Here is a 23,530-nt window from a genome sequence, read left to right as displayed (position 1 = left end):
TCAGTCTCTTTCTTTTTGTTTAGACAGTGGAGCTCAGCTGTGCACCTTTAGTTCAATTAGCTGTTTGTTTAGAACTTTATGGCAGCTGTTACGCATACCATAGTTTCCTTTCTTTTTCTTTTCTTTTTTTTTCTTTGCAAGAAGTTTGATCTAAGTTGATGTCAGGGCTTTGTCGAGGGTACATTGCACAGTGCTATAGGTTGTTTGTTTGACGACTACATGATTTATACATGCCTAAGGGTGAGGCAGGGAATCACATAAAAAAGTGCCACCAGGAACTGTGCATCACAGTTGTGACTTATACTAAGAATATTTATAAAAAAAGGTTTCAAATGTGTTATTTTAGTGCTGGAACTTACTGATTCCATCAGAAAAGCAGCCTTACATTAACAGGTGGAATAACTACCTTCCTGTTGCTTCTACACTGAGTCATTATAATTGAATAATTTTAGACTCTTGTCTCTTTGCAAGTGCTGTAACTTTTAGAAGGCACCAATTATGTGGCAGTATACAGCTTTGTGAGCTGCTAAGCTTGAATGATTGAATGTAACGGGTTGCTTTTTCTTTCCTTTAAAGGGGCCCTAAACCACCCCTCGGGCTTGGTGAAAAAACACAGTCTGCAGATAGCATATGCTACTGTGAACATCTCAGCCAAATTTTGCATTCGTGCACAGCACGTGTAGCTCACAAGCGGAGCACAAAGTCACCTTTTTCTCAAACATTCTCTTTCCAACAAAAGCCTGCTCCTCACTCTTTTCTGGACACTTTATTTCTTAAAAGAGCAGATTCCAATACGCGGCTGCTATTGGTGGATAGCTGACATAAATCAAGAGGGGGGTTTGAATCAGTGCACTTCTTCCTACTGTTAATGTGTATATTTATTGATGCAGTTTAGTAAACAGGCAGAAGTAAGCAAAAATCTGCTTTTGAATTTCGGTAAGAATTGCGTACTTCTGGAAGAAGCTGACTATCGTCTGCTCATGCTCGGCGGTGGCTGGCCACGTAGGAATTAAACTTTGGCCACCCTGCTTATCGGTGTCATAGCAATCGGGACTCTCTAATTTCGACTAGTTTTGAACACTCAACTAGCTTTGAACCACATGAAATTTAAGGTCAGACCACATGCACGCTTGCTAGCACGCCTGGCCGCTCCTGGCAGACTTTGCTCTGTATTGAGCTGTTGATAGCTCTTCAATATGCATAAGTCGAATGTGGCTACCCTCCATCGGTCAAGCTGGTGCAAGACAAAGCTGGTCTGCACCATGTCGCACAGTCAGACAGGAGCTATGAGCACAAGCGCACACTCAAGCCCTGTCATGCACAAAGCAAATGCTGCAGTTGCATGTAACTGTGGTCTACTACTTAGCGTAGATACTGCAGCCGCCATGGGTTGCCGCGACGAGTCCTCTGGCTGAGCACACTGGCTCACTGAGGACAGCTGCGTTTGGTGCTCATAGGTGGCAAAATCGGAAGTAGTGCTACCTACGTGAACATCTAAAATCAAATTTGAAATGAACTACACGCCACCGTGATACTCGGTAGGCAGAGCGTTGTGGGCATGCCCCGCTCCGCCGTATAGCCTTCGCAGTGCAAGTCATTGAAGGAAGAGGGGAAGCACTGTGAAGGGGCTGTTTGATTGCCAATAACTCCACTTCTGCTGAACACATTGAAGTACTTTTTGCAGCAAGGTATTTCTGAAATAGTCTAATTTGACTTCAAATGCATTTCTTGAGTTCAATATAAAGTGGTTCAGGGTCCCTTTAATATGCTTTGCTTTAAATGGGCACTAAAAGCAGACATTAAGTTAGGCAAGACTGGTAAATTACCTTTTTGGAACATTATTAGCTCTTGTTCTCTGCAAAGAGATGGAGTGGGATGCACTGAAGATTAAACTTCTTTTTTGCAAGTTCACTTGCCTACAAAACATGGTAATTCCTGTGGTGCACCTGCTTTTGCTACGTCCATTCTAATAGAAGGTGTGACAGTTGGATGAAAGTAGGGGCACCGGGAAACAGAGTTTACAAAGTGGTGACCAACCAAGCAAAACAAGAAAGCACCTGACTAGACTGCACATCTCTTGGAACAGTGGTCAACATGTTGTACCTTGTTGCTTCCCCTTAACTCTACATAGGGATGCTGTATTACATTGGTTTGGGTTCAACAGAACGTGTGATGCTCTTGAAGGCTTGTACTTATTGGTAATGTGTGCACAATGATGCTTCATTGGCTAAGTCAGCAGCTTCATCACTATGAGTAGCATTTACATCTTTGATTCTTCGATGAGCTGGTTTCAGATTTCAAAAGTGGTGTCACCACATGGGGCTTTTACATTGCATTCTGGTTTACTGATGTTCTGGTTTTAGTAAAGGTGAGATGCTTGTTATCTTAATACCAGTACCTATCATTTTAGCCCACTTTAATGTTTGCCTTTAGTGCCTTTCATTTTTTTTCCAAGTTGAGGAAAGGGTATTGAACATTGAAATTCGCTAGTACATTGTAAGTGTCTAAGTAGGATTACCTACTTTTATTGGCACTGTATGGTAGGAACTACTACAAACCATTTGTTTCAGTGAAGTTATGTGCATTGTCACTCCTGTTTGCTATCTTAAACTTTATATATATAAAGATGTTCCAAAAAATATCTTGTGTAGACCAGATGACAGTGCAGCTTTCACCGTGGCTGCATGATCTTGGCTCTAGTCATTCTAGCATGCCTGACAGCTAGCTCAATGGCCCTCATTTGATGCATTAAGTTGTTGTGGGAACATTTCACCTATTTCAGTAGCTGTAGAGTCTGGACTTTTTTCACGCATTATAGAAAGAGCTATTGCTGGCATCACTTTTATAACATCATGGTCCTTTTATTTGGGACATCTGTTAACACTATACATGACCATATCCATATCCAGAAAATTATTATATTCAAAGGCAGCTCTGTCATGTGGACAAATATGGACTTTTCATGCATGTTACACTTCGGCTTTGTGGTCTTGTTTATGCCTGGGGGTTGCAGCTAATAAGCACGGAGAATTGTGATGACATATTTTCAGGACTATAGCAAGCTCATTGATGTAAGCATGTCACAGACTGCAGCATCGTTACCGGTTGTGAAGTTTCAGTAATAATTAGAAGGAAGTAATGCCAGTCTAAAGAGCTGAATTCTGGAGTACTGGCAGTTCATTTATTGGAGTTATTGCTAGTGCCTGTAAAAGAAGCAGGACATGTTTGGCCTTTTTGAGTGAAAGTGCTTTGTAGCCATGTCATAAAAAAGCTCAGGTCTCTGTGAAAGTGAATATTTATTACGGGATAAAGCAATAAGAGGATCTACTACATGGAGCACTTGTTGGCATTCAACAAAAGAAAAGAAGGTCCTGTTAACTGGGCCTCTTGTTGCTTCCAAGTATATTTTGTTTTAGTGTGACAGTGCAAAAGAATCTTCCGAGCACGAGGGTGGCCAGCGGTCATCGGCTGGCATCAACTTTGTCCTTATCCTGTTTAGAGAAGCTCCCTATCTTTTATCGTGTTGTTTTCTGTAATGTTTTCTTTGCACACACACAAAAAAAAAACTGCATTTGTACAACGAAAATGGCTGGACGGACAGCAGTTAATGCCAAAGAAGCAATTCTCCAAAAGGAAGTACACCCACTTTTGGTACACTTGCATGCATTGCTTCTATTTCAAGATGTGGTCATGCCTCGATTAACTTTTGTAGTTATACAAAGTTTGTGTACTGTTGTCATCATTGTTTACACACCTGTAATGTGCACGTTTGTACACAGAGGGTCTGGGGTAACCTTAGCAATGCATTGCATTTGCTGTATCTTTGTATGCAACTTTTCCACTTGCGGACATGTGGCACAAGTCAGTGCACACTGGTGCACCACACTGCACTGTATGCAAAGTGTTAAAGCCTGCACAGCCACGCGTATTGCTTCAAAGGGTCCCAAAGCAGTTGTGGCCCAAGTAGGTCTTGCGGTGTGGGACACTTTCCTCATGAGTATATCAAATGGGATTGGGTCCATTGAACACAACTGCTAAGGTATTCCACTACTGTAGTGCTGTGTGGCTTTGCACAGAAGTGGAGTTAACAATAAGTGCGAAGTGCCCTTATTTGCTGGCTCTGGGTGTTTTTGTGACTGTGGGTATTGGCATTGTACAAATTACCTCCTTTGTTTATTCTTTCAGTGTTTGCTGACAGTGCAGATGTACTGTTATACTTTTGTTGTTCATTTCATACCTATTACCTGACATTGTGCTGTTAGTCCCATACAAAAGAACAAACACTTTAACCTGGTATACTTGTATCTTTTACAATATGTGTCCAATATGGGGAGCCTGAAGTGTTCTGGTTTCTGTAAAGACGTGGTTGCCTCCATCTTACAAAGCTTTGTGAAGGAATTTAGGGAGATTGTAAAGTTTTGAGGTTTTTCATGTGATGTGGGCTGCTTTGCTATAAGCCTCATGGGAACTACAAGGTTTACTGCTGTTCCTGAACTCGCTTTGTCCCCAGAGCTTGCATGTTGAATAGACTAATCGTCTTTGTTATGCATGCTTTGTCTTAAGATGTGTTTGCAGCACCTTGTGCTTAACATATCACTGTTACTACATTCATTTATGACTTGTGCCTCAATATGACATAAAAACTGCCAATGACGTTTTAGTTTTGTTCTCACGCCCTTCTATTAAAGTCTGTTAAAGAATAATGTGCAAAGTATATGTGTTGTATTTCACTTGGTTTGAATTTCCATTTGCGTGGGCAACCAGACATTTGAAGAAGCTACTTTGAAAACACATTTAATCTCTTTTTAAATGCCTAAAAGTCTTTTTATTATATCTTTATACTGTATCAAAAAGTTGTTCATCTTCACTTGTAAGTGCACTTTACCTTAGTACAGTGAAATGTCTTTATGATGGCAGTGTGAAACACCATCACATGTAAGAAATTTTGGCCTTATGTGTTTTATATATAAAATACAGGTGGTTACTACAGATATGTGAAAAGCTCTAAGAATTAGTTGCATGCCCTATTCAGCACCTAAGGGCAGGTTAAACTGTCTTAGAATTATCTTAATTGGGAGTTTCATTTATGCCTGTCTAGCTGGTCTGAGTAGTAAAAACATGGGGTAAGGTGCCGACCACATGAAACTGCTATACATGATGAACTATTCGCAAAAAAGTATAGGGACCTTTTTTTGTTCTTAGTTGTAAATTTGACAGATGCATCTTAAGTGGTTCTAGAAAGCTTCATTTCTGAGAGAACATCTCAGAAAATGCACCTTTTTTCTTTATTTCTCTTAGCACACTGTCTAGTATGCTACAGGTGAGGTTTTCGACATGATTGTTAGCCCATGGTTTAAGAGATGGGGCATGTAGCTTATGTAAGTGTTTAATTGCATGGTACCGTGTGATAGTAACTTTAGGGGAAGAAGCCCTGAAAGATTTGTTGTATCCAAACTGTGTTAATAATGTATACACATTTGTCTGCTACACTCCCATATGCATCTCTGGTTGTGGACATAGTGCATCCATGTCGGACTGTTTATGACTGATGCAATTCACCGAAGATTACTCAGACTTGGTGTAAATGTTTGTGGGCAGTAATCGAAACTGTTAAAAAAAATTGCATGTTGACGCAGTGCACACACACGTGTGCACATTTTGACACAAGCACATCAACATTGTTTCTAAGTGACAATTACTGCCAAGAATCTGCATCGCACAGTGATATACAAATTTCACTGTGGTTCCAATTTCTACATGCGAATAAATGTTACTTTATATTGGATTTCCAGTCTGGATATTTCCATGCCACGCAGTTTGTGTTTTCTCATCTGATCTGCAGCAGCTACTGGAGGTCTGTTGAACCGCATGGCTTAAATTTCTCCTTTTCAAATTGCTGGTGGAGGGAACATGTGAACTGAACTGGCTGCCTGGTGTTGTGTAGTACTTCTGCATGCTGATGTTTTGCTGCTGCCATTGATTAGTAGAGACCATTGTGCACTTGGTATTCTTAGTTATTCATTGAGAATTAGTTCTTGCACACAAATCTTCATGACCCCCCACTCCTCCCCAATCCACATTCTTCAACCCAGCTTCTCTTGCATCGTACCTAGGATACCATCATCACAGAAACTGTGTCTAGGCATTGCCTTATAGAGTTGGGACTTCACTACTTTTGTTGGGACTTCACTACATGTTTGTGGTGGTGCATTATGGGCCATTGATCATGATGCAGCACAGGAGGACAAATTTGGTCAGTGTCATACAGCAAGGAGTCAACACTTCTGCAAGTAAATGTTTGCTGTCAGGTCCCAGAAAGTAGTCTAGAGGTTCTTGAAGCAGAATTTGCATTGGACGTTTAGTGTTGTGAATAACATTTGAGATTGATACATCTTAGCAATGACTGTTTGGATTAGTGATGTCTTTAGCACTGCACTTTTGTTCACACATGGGCAAAAATCTCATGGAGCCTGCACCTATGCCCAAGGTGCAGAGCTGAGAAGTGGCTCCACATGGGTAGCTACTGTCAAAATTGCTAAAACTAGCATCTACTAATGTCAGCCAACTGCCATTATTGGTGTGGTGGTCACTGTGTCGTTGGATTTCTGTGTTTGTTATTCTTGAAGGTCTTAGAATAAAAAAGAATTGTACAATTTGCCTGACATGTAACGGTGCACATGAAGTAAATTTGGAAATTTAACAAGATAGTGTCATGTATACTGTGGAAAAATTTTGAAAATCTGCCTGTGGGTGATGCCAGTTTCTTTTAGCATACATTCTGGGAACAGCATGAGGAGACATGCACACAGTAGATGAAACTGGTTGACCCCATGCCTATTGCTACACTTATTGAAAATATATATGAAGCATGTGTGTAATATTTGGAATGTCGCCTGGTTACAGAAGTTATAGGTCATTTTTTTCACAATCGCCTACCAACTAAGGATAAAAGTCACCATATGCTGTGAAAGATGTGTAAAGCCCAATCACATTCCTCTGGCGATTTTCGTTTAGTGTCGTCATATGCTTACGGGTCATTTTTGGCTAATAAATATGAAAATTCCTCGTAAATTCCAGAGCTGACTGGTCTGTGTTTTTTTTTGTTTTTTTTTCTTCAGTATATACTGTTGCAGCCTTATTTTACTCGTGGGTTTGTCACATCTGATGCATGACTGTATTTATCTCTAGTGTACCCGTTATGCTGCATATGGTGTCTTAAAGCAAGTTGCACCAGCACCTCCTGTGATGACCATAAATCTGCCTAGGTAAAGTAAAAGAACAGCCACCAAGTGCAGGCCAAGTGACACAAGCTTAATCATGGCTAAATGGTGCTGAGTCGATGGACATTGGCAGTATCTAACTAGCTTGTTGCTGGAATCAATTCTGATTCAGCTTTGTGCCAGTTAAATGATGTGATACTAACTGTGGCTACAAAGAGCTCTAGTTTAATAGGATTTGAAAAGGGAGTGCTGGTTAGATACCACATTATTTTGGTCACTCACAATTGTGTATAAACATTCACAAATACATTAGTATTTGTGAATGTTTCTTGCTAATCTAGAAGGACAAAAATTTTAATCAGTGCATGTCATATCTGGTGTCAGCTGCACACATCTTTAATAGAACATATTGAGTGTGAACAGAACACTATGAAGAATACAGACAATGGAGCACTTCAGTGTTTGTCTTCATGTTGTTCTGTCTGTGCTCAACATATTCCATTTAGGGGGTCACCAACTAGCCAAGTACCACGTAATATTGGGATACACATTTACGGTATTCATTGTTATAATCCATACATTTGAATTGCCTTAAATCAGTGTGTGCTCTATACAGTAAATGTTAACTTTGCCTGCAGATGTGTGGCTGCAGAGTTGATTGCTTGCCTGGACTTGCAGAAGTTCTGAAACTTTTTTATTGTGGCAGTAAAAAATTGATACTTTGTGTTCTGCCACTCTACAAAGCCATCAATGGAGTACTGTGTAAAATGCAATTCTCAGCAGGAAGCTTTTAAGCTCTAACCATACTGCCACTCATATATAAGGGCATCACACTTCAGAAGGTGCCTGCTGGTCAAGTGCCAGAAGGCAGTACAGACCCCGTTAAATTTAGAGGACTTTGAATCTTGCAGCTTGAGTACTTTAATATATATTAAAGTACTCAAGCTGCAAGATTCAAAGTCCTCTAAATTTAACGGGGTCTGTACTGCCTTCTACACACCAGCCTGCTTGTGCCAGTCACTTGCTACTGATGTAAGCTTTTATGCACCATGGAGTGACTTGATCTACTGTATGCATAACCATGAGCCTTTCAGAATTGAGACACCATGCAGGTATACGAGGCCTGCACACATAAAAAGGTGGTTTAGACTTGCACAAAAGAAAGGTTATTGGAAGGAAAGGCATAAATGATTGTTTTTGTTCAAACACCTTATGTGGAGTATGGCTGCATTGCACGAGTCTAATATCTATGATCAGTCCTTCTGTTAAAAAAAATTATGAATAAATGTCACCCTGCTCACTCCATCAACAGCCTTGCAAACATGTTGCTACTATTCAATGGCATTCAAACCGTTTTGCCTTTGAAAAACAATGTTGTGCATGCACGTGCCATTTGTTAAGGCACTGTTAGTAAACTACAAATTTCTTTTGTGAATTTTGGACTCTGTGCATAATGAATGCTCTGTGCGAAATGAATGCATGCATCTTTGTTCAACTGTGCACCAAGTTAAACTGGCGGTTTTATGTTTACTACAGCACACAGACTTGGTCGTGCTCACAACTGCTTTATGCACCTTTGACGCCTCCTACAGGTCTGTCCCCTGTCATGGAGGCATGTAGACATGATAGACAATGCAGTTTGCATTCATGTCAATTGCAGATAAATGATGCCAGAACCATACAGTAATCACACTTCACTATTTCTTTATTTCCTTTTTTTTTGTCCTTGTATTCTTGTTTAGCTTTGTTTATCCACTTGTACTTTAAGAACCATGCATAGGCCATGCTGAGGAGCACAGAAATTGAATTAAAACTGCTTTTGTGGTGAACATGTTCACTTAAGAATCAAAATGTGGCTTTTGCGAGAGTCATTTAACCTGGTACTTTGTCCCTGCCATGAGTAATTGGCCAGTAGGGGAAGAGCTTACAGCCGATGCAGGGTGATGCACATGTCAACACTCCCTCATTTTCATAATGCTTGTCTGGCACTGAGGCTACATTGTAAAGTGTTCTTATGCAAAATGTGTTTCGTCGCTGGCACGAACAATGCTGCCTTCCGTTTCCATGTCAAAGTGAAAAAAAAAAAAAAAGTAGTGTATAGTTGCTCTGTCATGATGCTGTGGTGTGTGATTTATCCATGAACACACATGGGTGTTTGTACTAAGAATGAACATTTTTCAGCTGATGATCACATCAGTCCTTGTTAGTTCTCATCTCTTCTAGGAAAACCTGGCAATAAAATTGCTTTTTATTTTAGATTAGAAGTGTCAGAACTCTTCTAAAGATAGAGATGGAGCTGCTGTGTTCTTGTTCAAGAATTTCATTGGAAACTTGCTTCAGACTTCGAGACCACTGAGCTTTTTTGAAGAACTAGGACAGAAGTGCTTAATACTTTGACTGTAAGAGTTACTGTTAACTTTTTTATCACTTTGTTTCCCATATGTGCAAACATGCTACAAGCAGAGCAGTGAACCTGTACAATGGGAACGATGCAAGCATATGTATGCTGTCTCGCAAGTGGCAACATATTCACTGTCAGGGTCCTTCTTTTTCTCAGCAGAGGTGTCATCATCAGGTGCCATTAATACAAAAAATGTAATTCTTTGGAACATTGTTTTAATTAGTAATGTTCCTGTAAGTGTGCACTGACATGTTAATGCAACCCAATACAGTTGCATGAGAAAGACAAGCAAGTGATCAGAAAAGTTTTACCAAGTTGAGCCTGTATTTGAATTGAGTCTATTTTGATCCTGAATTCACTGTTGTGGTGAATAATAAAGCAAATAACAAAAATAGTGCATCATAGAACTGCACACATCGCTTGTTGATGATTTATCAACTTATTCAACATACCTCTCAATGCATTGAGGTTTGCAGCAGGTGTATAGCAGCTGCAGTTATTTTTGTTGCAATTTTGATCATTTTGTGCATGGTAATGTCATTTAGAAAATGTGCATAAATTTAAGACACAAAAAATGTGTGTGCATGAAGTTCAACGTGTGCACAAAGAGGAATAAAGCTTTTTTTTTTTTATAACCATTAGAAGGGAACTGCTTTGCTGCAGAACCTTTTTATGTATGCCATAGGCAGTGTTCATCCAGAGCAAAGCTGCTTATGATACACTACATTGCTTTATGTGGAGCTTTCATGAAAAATTACTGTGACACTCAGCATTAGGGCACCTGTGGGCAGTGGAAAATGTCAATTGGCATTGCCCACTTTGCACCACCTATCGAGGAAGATGATTTTCGAGAGAGTGCAATTGGTAAGTGTGCTAGTTATTGCCTAATGGCTTTGTTTCCGCTCAATATGATGCTTGCTGTGGTAGCAGTGCAATGCGAAACTCCCAAAAGATTTTTTTGTTTTGTTTTGTCCCCTTCATTTTGTGCTGACTAGCAAGCACATCTGGAGATGGAGGAACTTGTTGCTGCCTAAGGTGTACCTATCAGTGCACCCGACTGTACTCATGTTCTTGTGTGTTTGTAGCACCTTTGTCCTTGTTGTCTTACGTACACAGCTTGTGACCCTGCTACTGCTACCCTGTTTTTGTGTCTCTCTTTGTGGAGATGAGAGCAAGCTGGCACTATTTCATAGTGTTGCTGTGCTTTTAATCTGTCATGCGTTTTGTTCAAAGGGAAAATAATAAACACTGTGTGACATTTACCAGCGACTTTGTTATCAGGGCAACTCTGTGAATGTGTGCCCACAACGTGTGGTCAAGATACATTGTCAAACCCCCTACATACATGTATTCGCCTTGGGCGACCTTCCTATATTTTATAATAAACAGAGAAATGTTTGTTACAATTCTTGCTTTTTTTGTGTCTGGCATCACTGGTGAGACGGACCATAGTGGCTGTAAGGGCCATGCAAAGTAGCATATCATGCTTCTCTATGGGTTCATTTCAAAGTCAAGTTTATTTAAGTATTATTTTTGTTACAAAGTGTATGTAGTGACATAATACAGAAGGAGATCCCATAGTATAAACTGTCAGGAAGACCTCCTGTTAGAACATGTACATAAAGAATGTGCAGTTGGCAAATTATGTTTAAAGTGGCAGAATCGATAAATAGAAGCATATTGGAATAAGCAAAACAATGGTACACAAACAATGCAATGTGGCAGTAACAAATCTTATAGGCAAATAATTATTCATAAACACTAATTGCAAAGAACAGTGAAACAGCTAGTGCTACACATTACTATGGTTTAAAAAATTGGGTAACATAAGTTGTCCATAAAGACTATTATAGCATTTAACAGAAACAGTATTGTGGCTGTGATGATATAATATTTCATATTGCAAAGAATTCTAAAGGGATAAATATGGCTGAGAAGAGGGCTGTCAATTTACTGTAGATGGTGTTTCCTTTTGGTAGTTAAAGAACAGGTTCTGTTATAACATTTCTGGCAGAACCTATCTCACGATGAAGGTCAACGCTAATGCTATTAGCATTGAAGCAATGTAACTTCACACTATATTGCCGCTGCTAAAATGTGTCGCGTATGAAGCATGTATGCAGCCAGGCTCCTCTCTTGCGCATTCCTTCGGACATACTGTGCCCCCTAGAGGCGGCTCCATGAAGTTTATGTGTGGCACATGTCTCAATATATGTGTCTGAAGACTGTCTGAACATATATGATGTTGGTTCAATTCTGCCCAGCACCAGATAAATTTTAAAGGATATTTTTTGTCATTAGTAAGTGGTACATACCCAGTGACCAAAGTTGCCATCAAGGAGGTTAATTGAAATGCAGCACATACCTAGTGTCACCTACTCGGTGACCCAAGTTGGTCCAACAGTTGGGTCAGGATACCGTAAAACTGTTCCAATCTGTTTTCATTCCAAATCCATGAAATGTAAATCCGTAAAACTGTTCCACTATAGGGCAGGACCCAAGCCACTTTGACTTGTCACAGAGGGCTGATGGTGAATTTGAAATAAAAACAGGTTGGAATTGTTTTACGTTGTCCTGGCCTTAATTTTGAATACTTTTCCTTCCACACAGCAGCCACACAGAAGGATTCCATTCCACCATGCATGAACTACCTAGACACGTGACCCAAGTTGGTGGTAAAATGGCTACAACACAGAAACATACATATAATGGAAAGTGCATGAAGTACCCCAAGAATGCTAATCACATTAAAAATGTGTTATTTGTGTTATAAAGATGCACTGGGTTAAGTTGTTATCCTTACGACTTCAAAACACTAATAGATGTACTTTAAGGTGGAATGTACAAATTAATAGAATCCCAAAGCTGCAGTAAATGGATGGAGCAGGTACTGTATACGAACTAATTGATTTTTAAGTTGGGTGAGAGGTTTGAGCTAGTTGGTGTGTCATACTTGAAGAAAAATAAATAGCGAAAAATAGACACAGCCGGAGGGACACACCCATTCTGTTGTATGTGTTCTTCCACCCATATCTGTTTTGCACCGTTTATTTTTCTTCAAGAGATTACAGATCTGTCAGTTATGTGTTGCCCTGCGATTAAACATGGTAGATGAGGTGACTGTTAATGAAAGCATAGTAAGGTGATTCAGAATGTTGCTGGAAAGAATTCCTTGTTCAAATGAATGCTCAAATGCCAAAAGAAATTTGGTAATTGATTTCACATGAGTATTGTATTTTAGTAGAGGATGAAGTGTAGCAGCCACAAAAGTAATAGAATTAGATAAAGGAACGACAGTTATTCTCTTCCTGCACTCTGTACACAATTGTGCATGCCAAGATTGTGCATCCAAGGCAAAATCGCTGATAAAAATTATTTAAAACGTGTCGCAAGCATCTTGAAACACTTGATTGGACCGTGCTGCAAGTTTGGATATGTTTAAAGTGTTTTAGTAAAAATGAGTTGAAAAGTAGATGGCTAGATGTTTGCTCTTGCTGTCAGTATGTCATCATGTAACGGTGTCAGAAGGGCTGTAAAATGAGCTTATTGGTACATACCTAGGTGAATGCTTCGGGACACCGCCAAAACATTGGACAAGATTAGACAGAACAAGCATAGTGCTGGCTGCATTTGTGTTGACTAATCTTGTCCCACGCTATCCCCAAGTATGCCTGTGGTGGGTTCACCTGTTTCACTGTTTTTCAGTGTTTTACATCAGGCATATTTTTCAAGTAATTGGATAGGTGCGTTCCAAGTATGCTTTACGAGAAATGATTGTTGTCGTATCTGGCATTCCTGTAGAGAGTTCCCGCATGGAGTCCGCATTTGGTAAACTTAATTGACAATTACGACTCGCTAAGAATTGAAAATATTTTATTTGTTCTGCAGTTGAATGCTTTTTGTGATTGGGAAGATGCAAGAAATGTGGTGAAACTACTAAATTTTCAATTGACACAATTAATTGGCACCTGGAAGGTCAATCTGTGTAATGTTGAGGAGTTGTTGCTGGTGTTTTTTGGGAAGAATGAAATATAATTTTTTTTTGCAGGATTCACTTTTAGCAAGTTATTATTGCGCCATGTAACAATATTCATGATGTTAGTATTCAGACTTCACTTGTTGACATTTAATAATTTTATCACTATTCCTATAGAGAGTTCTCACATGGAGTCAACATTTTGTAAACTTGGCAAAATTTGCTGAAGAATTTAAAAATTTTAATCTGTTCTGCAGCTGTATGCCTTTTGTGCTTATGGAGATGTAATATATGTGGTGAAACTACAAAATTTTTAATAGACGGAATTAACTGGCACCTGTAAGAGTAAACTGTTGAGGAGTTGTTACTGCATTGTTTCTTGGGAAGAACAAAATATAATTTCTTGCAGGCTTTGAATGCCAGTCAAGTGAACATGAATTCACTTTTTTATCGGACTTGTTCATATTTTGTAATGAATAATGTAATAAAAGAAATCATTTCAGTTCTACAAAAAAGATTCTTGGTTGTGTTTGATAAAAGATGAAGTTATAATAGTTAAGAGATTATGACAAGTCATTGATTTAAATAATAAACAGTGAAAAAATAAGCAGATGGCCGGAAATCGATCCTTGCAAAAATGCTCTGGTTAGTTCTTATTGGAGAAGATGAATCACCTGCGTACCTGTTACCTGACAATGCGGGTTTGGTCAGTGAGGTAGCTGAAGAGCGCTGAAGTAGGCCTGAAAATTCCCAGGGATTCAAGTTTTGTATACAGAATGGCATGGTTAATGATGTAAAGATACAGCCCTTGCTTATATCTCATTACTGAGAAATGGTTTTATGCTGTCAGTAAATTTTATCATGACTGAATCTGTTTATAAGTTTGCACAAGAACAGGATTGCTGAAGGTTAAAAGGTCAAATTTTGATATGTAATTCATTAGATGAGCAACAATGAGCTCAGTTATTTTACTAAAAAAAAAAAATATAGGATGGTGATCGGGTGATAATTAGACAAAAGATTTCAATCCTTTTTTTAAATGCTGGCATTACATTACCCTGTTTGATACTTGTTGGAAAAACACCTATGCTGAATGCAATATTAAGAATATTAGAAAGGGCACAAGATAACTCACGAGCAACAAGTTTGATTTTGGATAGATGAATTAAATTTAGGCCACAACTGGTAGTCTTGAGATATACTATACTGCTAATGACTTCTGGTGGTGTGGGTTTTAAGTAAAAAGAGTGAGTGCAGCATGAAAGCCTATATGTATTAGTCTGAGGATGAGAGCTTCTCAAAAATAACACAGTATATTGCTGGGCTAGATGGTGCATATCAACTGGCTCGGCCTGCACAACGTTACACAGGAGAACAGAAAGGACATGTGGTGCCAAAAAGTAGTGTTCCTGTTTCCTTTCTCTTGTCTCTGAGTAATTATATGCTAGCAGAACCAATCTTTGGAAAAATAATTTTTGAATGTTAATAATAATTTTAATTATGGGGTTTAACGTGCCAAAACCACTCTCTGATTATGAGGCACGCCGTGGAAATTTTGACCACCTGGGGATCTTTAACGTGCACCTAAATCTAAGTACACGGGTGTTTTCGCATTTTGCCCCCATCGAAATGCGGCCACCGTGGCCGGGATTCGATCCCGCGACCTCGTGCTCAGCAGCCCAACACCATAGCCACTGAGCAACCATGGCGGGTAATTTTTTAATGTGTTTGCTACAGCTATAGGATTATTCAAAATGTGAGCACCATCCATAAATTTTGTCGTGTTAGTGTCGGGTGATAGAGACTTACATTTCTTAATTATGTTCATTTTTGCTGTAGTCTTTACCATTTTCAAGCACCTTGTTGTGATAGTAAGGTCTTTTGGTCTGTTTGAGTTAGAAGGCAAGAGCTTGAGAAGATTCTTTAAAGCATGCGCAACTACTAATAGTGATGAACTTATCAATATGAGTAGGTAATATGCCAAGAAAAGCTTGGTTTCTCACAAATTTCAACACCCTGAAACAAAATGAGTTTTCAAATTATGGCCTGTGATGAACCAACATAAGACAGCAAACAATGGCTATTGCTACCTTAACTACAGTGTGCTGAACTACAAAGACTTCATTACACAATACGGGCCTTATATTAAATTCTATTGATTGCTGTGATTATAATGTGCTTTCATACTACTGTGCGCTCTCAAAAATTGATGTAGTAACACAGGCGTATTTGCTCTTTTAACTAAAAAAAAGTGTGTAGTGCTCACAGATGAGACTAACAGCTAAGACGATGCCATTCCATAGACCATGATTTGATTTTTATGACGTAGGGTTTAAACATCAGTGTGAATTCTAGTCCTAGAACAGCATCAGATATATGCTATGTTTAAGCATGTATGTTCTGCAGTAATTGATTTGAAGTGAAATAATCAGGTTGAGCACTGTATTCTATGAGCATGGTATGGGCACACTGTTCTTCAAGGCAAATTGCCACAACAGCTGTAGCCCATAGATGTTTGGAATGTGGCTTTGTGATGTAGTATTAAAGTAACAGCATTGGTAGATGGTGAAAATGTTGGGAAGCATAAATGTGACAAGTTATGAACAAATTTAATGCAAACATTCAAATGCAAATGCAAATTCAAATGTGAACCAAAAAGATAAGATTATTTAAGGTAATGGAAAGCTCATTTTGTTTTCCTTTCAGAGACCATGACTTTTATATATTGTTAGTTAAACCATGCTGTTGGTTATATGTCAATGCAACTTTACCAAATAGTGCACTGTGGTCCTCCATTTGCCATAAAATACCTACTGCCAATTAAGCTACTTCTGCCATAAGTGCGGGCTTGACATTGGCCAAATGTGAAAAAGCATGCTTTTCATTATGGCACTCGCATGCACCACAGAGAGAGTGCACTCACACAACTAATTTACAGTTGCATGTCCCTAGCTGATCGAAACATCAATGAAGAAAATGTTGCTGACATGCTGCAACTGAAAATTATGTGCCACTAAGCTAGGCCCTTGCACGTCCCCTGTTGGTCAAAATAAGAGATGGCTCCATGCACTTATGCATTGATTACTGAGTGTTCAACAAGACTATACATGCCAAGATGTATACCTTATGCCTTGCATTGACAATGCGCTTGATTCCCTGCAAGGTGCAAAGTACTTTTCCAGCCTTGATCTGCATTCAGACTATTGGCAGATTTCCATGCACAAACATGGCAAAAAAATATCTGTTTCCATGTTAAATGGGCTTTGCAAGTTCAGTGCCATGCCCTTTAGGCTTTGTAATGCTTCCACAACTTTTGAGCACATGATTGACACTGTTAAGCATGGCCTGAAGCGGAAAACTTGTTTTTGATATCTAGATGTCGTTCTTCTCATCAACATTTGCTAAGCACCTACAATGTAAAACTGTTTCAACATGCCTTGCAAATGCACTGGTGTTCAGCTCAACACTAATAAGCTTCATGTTGTAAGCAAAACAACTAAAAGTCCTAGGTCATATTGTGAGCAAGGATGGCATTTATCCTGACAACTCTGGCAAGGTTTCCATGGTTTTTCACTTTTGTTGCATCGAAAGGAGCAAGGACTTGTGCAGTTTCCTTGACCTCGCTTTCTATTTTCGCTGTTTTATATTTAATTTTACCTCCATTGCTGTTCCACTACTCAAGTCACTTGCTTCTGGTGCTTCCTTTGTGTAGTCTCCAGAGTGTGAATCTGAGTTTAACCACCTGAAGGGTGCCCTCACGTTTCAACCTATACTTTTGTCATTTGGGAAGTTGCACCTACTCTTTTGAAAATAGATGCTTGCAGCCACAACACTGGTGCTGTCTTCCTGCAACTCTCCACACGAGACAGTCGTTGCATATCCAGCCATTTACTCACAGGTGCCAACAAGAACTATGCAAACGTTGAGCTTGAGTGTTTAGCTGTTGTTTGGTCTGTACAGAAATTTCACCCCTATCTTCAGGGCCGCCAATTTACAGTTGTTACAAAAGCACCACATTTTATGTTGGCTTTCCCTGCTCAAGAACTTGTCTGGATTTCTGGGCCACTGGATACTTTGTTTGCAAGAATATGACTTTGACATAATCTACAAGTCTGGTGAAAAGCACTAATATTCAGATGTCATTCTCACTGCCTGCTTCCTATGCCTCCATTCAATGCTAGTGCAACCACTTTCCACGACAAGCACTGAGACATCTCTTTTCCCCTGGTTTGACCCCGGTCACTGCAGACCAGCTTCCTTTGGACAACCATGAAACATTGTCCTCTCACCAACTATAGCTGACCCACCCGCCGTGGTTGCTCAGTGGCTATGGTGTTGGGCTGCTGAGCATGGAGGCCGCGGGATCAAATCCCGGCCACGGCGGCTACATTTCGATGGGGGCGAAATGTGAAAACACCTGTGTACTTAGATTTAGGTGCACGTTAAAGAACCCCAGGTGGTCGAAATTTCCGGAGTCCTCCACTACGGCGTGCCTCATAATCAGGAAGTGGTTTTGGCACGTAAAACCCCATAATTTAATTTTGACTAGCTGACCTTGAGAAGTTCTCACACCGTGCTCTTGGGACAAAGGAACGACAACACAGGGTAGTTCTGAACTTAGTGTCACACATTACTTCCCCCCTCTTTTTTGGCTTCTGGATTGGATTGGCGCGGCTCGCTACGTGCTTGCGCGCGCTTTTCCGAGCGCAGATTGGTGTGCGCCTGGTTTCTGCACTAGGCTGTTATGCGATCGCTTTTTCGAGCGCAGATTGATGTGAGCCTGGTTTCTGCACTAGGCTTTTGCACAATCGCCTGCTTTTTGCACTGGGCTTTCAAAAGGCGAAGTGAGCGTCGCTTACTGCGGAAGTGCAGCGCCGCGGGCCTACCGTGTATGGAAGCGCGCAGCAATGCCGGGAAACATTCATACAAAAGCAAAGGGTCAGAAAAGCGCGCTTTATTTTCCATTACTATGTCACACTGGGTAGCGCCGTGCGATCGCTTCTAATAAACGCAGAAACGAGTCCTTGCAGCGCATGTGCCCATTAATCGATGCCCACCATAGCCATATCAGGTGCGACTCGAGAAGCTGTAGAGTCACCCTGTAGCCGGCGGAGTCGAGGTAGCGCTTCACCTTCTGCCAGTAGCTTTCGATTTTCTGGGTGTGAGCGCCCGTGATTGGGTCTACAAAGTTCATGCTGTGGTTAACAGCCTCCCATTGCAAATTCAGTCTTGCTCCGTTAGCCCCCACCAAGTTCGGGATGCAGTTGTATGGGGCCCATTCATCACGGTGGATGGTGGTTCCCGGTTCAACGTTGGCTGCAATAATGGGGCCTAGCGTCGCCGCGTCTCGTCGGTCGACCTTGAATAGTCGGAGCTCCCCGGTGGTCACGCAGATCATGCCGAATACCCATGGTCCACGATCTGCAATGCCGCCGTAATTTTGGCGGCTCGGCGGAACGTTGTCGCCCGTCATCAGGCGGCCTCGATTGTATTTTCGCTTGCCGCGAAGGAGGCATTCATCAATTTGCACAATCCTCCCAGGCCCACCGAGTGGGGGTCGCGCCAGCAGCTCGTCCCGCACGACCTCACGAGCGTAGTTCCTCCAGTCGGCGATGACATGGTCCGACAGATTAAGCAAGTCGCCGGTCATCTTCTTCATGAGCCACGTGCCTATGTTTTTGCTCACGCAGTACGTGAGCCAAATCACTTGCCGCCTGCAGTAAGCGACGCTCACTTCGCCTTTTGAAAGCCCAGTGCAAAAAGCAGGCGATCGTGCAAAAGCCTAGTGCAGAAACCAGGCTCACATCAATCTGCGCTCGAAAAAGCGATCGCATAACAGCCTAGTGCAGAAACCAGGCGCACACCAATCTGCGCTCGGAAAAGCGCGCGCAAGCACGTAGCGAGCCGCGCCAATCCAATCCAGAAGCCAAAAAAGAGGGGGGAAGTAATGTGTGACACTAAGTTCAGAACTACCCAACACAGTAGTGCAAACAATCACAAGGGCATTTATTGCACCTTTCATAGATCAATGCCTGCTAGCCGAGTTGCTATCCACAAAACATGCCGATGGGCGCGCGACAAATCTAGAAGCCCGACTTACCGCGACCGCATAGCGAGCGAATATGTTCGCCCCATGCTGGATTCCAACGCCTGGTCGTTCGCGTGTACGGTCACGCGAATCGTGGCGCGTTCGAAGGCGGCCACGCGAGGCGGTCTCGCAGAAGCATGGGTCGGCGTGCACGCGGGACGTCCGCGCTGTTCCCCGACCCGCCGGGAAAGAGGCAGCGCCTTGTCTCCCGGCGCCCAAGTAACCCCGCCTGTCGGCAGCGTTAGCAGCGCAACGCTCGCGCCATCTCCCGCACTGCGCTTCAACCACATCGACCGCCGCGGGCGTCACGCAGGCCACGCGGCGAAGCGGGATTGAGGAGATGGGGGAAAACAATTAAGATATCTGGGGACGCGCGAGAGTCGCGCATCCCCACAACCTGTACTGCTGATGTATTATAGATCATCTCCATGAAGCTTCTGCGTAACACCCATGTTCATGACAACTGACGCAATTCAAGTTGTACAATTTTGTGCTTTACCAACATATTTACCATCTCTATGATCAATGCTTGGTACCTGTTCTGCCGTAATTCCTTTGCACTCATGTCCTTAAGGCCTTTTATAACAATTTGACTGCTGGCCACCTTAGTTTTCACAATATGTACGACCACATTATAAGTCGTTTTAGTAGCCTGACCTTCTACTAGCATAGCGATAACATCCATCCATAGAGTTTCTAAAAATACCCTAGAGGGAAATGTGGCGCTAGTGTCTACGGGGGTTATCATGAGCGTCGCCTCAACCTACATGGGAATGATGGGAAGTACAGGCTTCGGATTGACTTCGGTCTTTAGACTAGTGGCGTTTGCTTCTGGCGCAGTAAACAGCGCTATACTCAAATATTATCGCGTAAAATCTAATTCTATTTCCGCAGTATGTTAAATAATGCACAACACGCTACATAAACTTTGCATGACTTTGAGATGGAAGCATGGTTTACTATGGTTTGTCAGCAGGACACACCAGGGTATGCATACTTGTGCGATTCTGTTCCCAATTTAACGCCAAAGAATAATTATTTATTCACTTTTGCAACAGCAAAACAACCGTGCATGTACTTATATAAAAATACTCATCAAGTAGTTCTGGAACTAAAAATGTTGTATTCTGACAAAGCGTTGCGCCCTTGAGAGGAATGACAAGGTCGGGAATGCTACAAGTGTCGTCTGCTACGACGCCTGCTCGCTGCAAACGCGAGACTTTTCTCGCAGACGACAGGCACTTGCGAACTCTCTCGCTCGTTCGAAAGGTTGCGTCGGCTGTCACAATTGCTGAACGTCTTCAAGTACTTTTAAGCACATCTGCTGCAGTGCTAGCTAGGACGCTAGTGACCTCCTACGAGTATGCTCCATCATATTTTATATTGGCGTACCGGTTCCGGAGCGTTACAGCGTGGCTTTGCGGGTACCCATTGTGCGACACTAGACTACAGCTAGGAAGCAGCTATCTTTCCTACCACAAGTAGGTTTGTGTGCTCAAAGTCCTAAAACACGCATTTCAATGACCACATAATGAAGCCCTCAATAAAATTTGATTGTCAAGCCACTAGAAGTACAATTGTATATGTCTTGTATCAGTAGTGCCTTCTTTGTTCTATTCTGAAGTTTCATAAAGCACGTAACGCTACAGTGCCAACCTAACACACTTAACAAACAAAGGTCTAAACGCTCAAAACATATTCTTTCAACGTTTACGATGCCGCCGCTTTCTCGTCACGGCTTCGACGCCACACCGCGACCCAAGCATTGTCCCAGTCGCTGACCCAGCGCGCTATCGCCACTCCGAGCAACATAACAAACGCAGAGAGCTTTGCGTTGCACTGTCGAACTGCAGGTTATAGAAATTGCACTTGGAGCGAAACCGAAACTTTAAAAAAAATACTTGTGCACTAGTTCGTCAGTCAACAGAATGTCAATCCGAAGCCTGTACTTCCCATCATTCCCATGATGGTTGAACGATCGCAGCGCCAGATTTGCCTCTAGGTATACTAATATGAAACTCTATGCATCCATCTATCCATCCATCCAGAGCATGCCGAACCAATGCCTCCTTTACTAGATGCCAGCCGCGTTGTCCGTAAACTCGGTTCCTGGCCCTCTCCCTTTACTCTCCTCCGCGAAAAGGCAACGAGCGCCGCTTGTGGCGGACGTCTGCGTCACGTGCTGCGGCCTCGGAGATTACCGTGGCGTCTGTTGCCATCTCGGAGGTCCGCATCCGCCGGAAGTTGAAAAGGCAACGAGCGCCGCCTCACGAAATTTATGCTGAACTAACTTTAACTAAGCGTGGCCTTCGAGATCGGCTCCGGCGGCGCGCCGTTGCTGCGAATCGCGGAGGCCACGAACTAAGGGAACCGCCGCCGCAATGGGAAAGCGAGCAACGCGGCTGGCATCTAGTAAAGGAGGCATTGGCCGAACAGAAGCACGGTCGCGCTCGAACGCACTCTAGCATGACCGCAACCAGATGGATCGCGTTTGTACTTTGCTTTCCTTTTTGAAACCTTATGTGCGTCTTGTTTTCACTGTGTCGTGAGGGAACGAAATTCACAGCTCATATTGCGAAGAAATGGGGTTCGTGTACAGGAATATATGGGACGAGGTGCAGGAATAAATTAACTGTGTGGCTTAATTAGGTGTTAAATAAAAAATGGTAAACCGCATGCTTTCTGCATTTCTGAAGGCGATATATTGAATTCTAAAAGAATTTCCACGTTGCCCAAATAACGGCAGCAATTTGACATTTAGGAAGAATGTAGGCAGAATATTCGTGCAGCACATTTCTTTTTTACGTTAATTGTGTGTTTTATAAACATTTACGGGATAGCAGTTTTTTCTCCCGATTTTTATGCGTCCTACGCCTGAGATGTAGTCGGTTTTTCAGGTGACCTGGGTGAATAAAGCAAAACACGTTGTTTATATATTTGAAGCGTGTTGTAGGTGGTCTGTGTCTTCGAGCTCGCGCACGTTTCCACTGTCACATGCTTCCAATGTCAATGACAGTTCAACTGATAGCGGGGCATTCTCTTTGATGACCGGCCTTCATCTGTTGCATGTGGGGCCGTTCTCTTTCGCGTGGACTGCGATCACGTGTGGGATGCTCGTCGAGATCCTCTGGAAGATGCGGCAAGATTGCGAGTATCGCATCAGACCGAAGCATAGGCTCTCCACGCTGTGTAGATACTCCCCGGCCTTCAATGGTATGCACATAATGCCTCAGTGGGTACTTTGCTTCAAAGTTCAGCTCACAAATGGAGTAGGTGGCTTCCGAAGGGCTGTACCAGTGCGGTGAAGATTGCGCTTCCGCACCCGGCGCCTTTCTTCATCTTTAGGGACGCCGATTAGCGACAGCTTGGCATGAACTTTCAATCTTCTGTATACGGTTTTGCAACTCACTACACAATAGGAGTTCTTTCACCGAGGTGTGCTCAACCTCTCATCCTTCGAACACTAGCTCTGTCTGCCAAGTTGCCGAGTTACCAGACAAACTATAGACATATGCGCGGGTGGTCTGCGCGCATACACATCGTGGAGACGGCATCGTTTGACGGAAGCGAGGAACCTCAATACATGGTAAAGCAGTAATTTTGTTGTAATCTTTTTTTACACACATACTATGTGCGAAAAACGCTACAAAAAATGACCAAAAGAACGCAAGCACGGCGGTGTGTCGAGCAGACGACAGTTCGGCGCCGCCGGGCCGTCGAGGCACCTGATTGGCCGGAACTTTAGAAGAAGGCGATGGCAGCGCCGCCGCAAATTTCAGCGATGATGCGTTTTTTTTTTTTTTTTCGCTTCACTCTTGCCGCTTGCGGTTGCCTCCGTTGAACCA

At 42.1% G+C, this 23,530-nt stretch overlaps 1 long non-coding RNA gene across 2 annotated transcripts in view; it reads right to left on the bottom strand.

Moving 5' to 3' along the window:
- LOC135907852 (uncharacterized) overlaps window positions 1-23,530 on the bottom strand; it is a 105,359-nt gene that overhangs the window by 47,857 nt on the left and 33,972 nt on the right. The gene's annotated exons all lie outside the window — the stretch shown is intronic.

Source organism: Dermacentor albipictus, chromosome 1, assembly GCF_038994185.2.
Source record: "Dermacentor albipictus isolate Rhodes 1998 colony chromosome 1, USDA_Dalb.pri_finalv2, whole genome shotgun sequence".
In the NCBI taxonomy this organism is placed as follows: domain Eukaryota; kingdom Metazoa; phylum Arthropoda; class Arachnida; order Ixodida; family Ixodidae; genus Dermacentor; species Dermacentor albipictus.
This window is presented reverse-complemented; position numbering and strand designations above follow the sequence as displayed.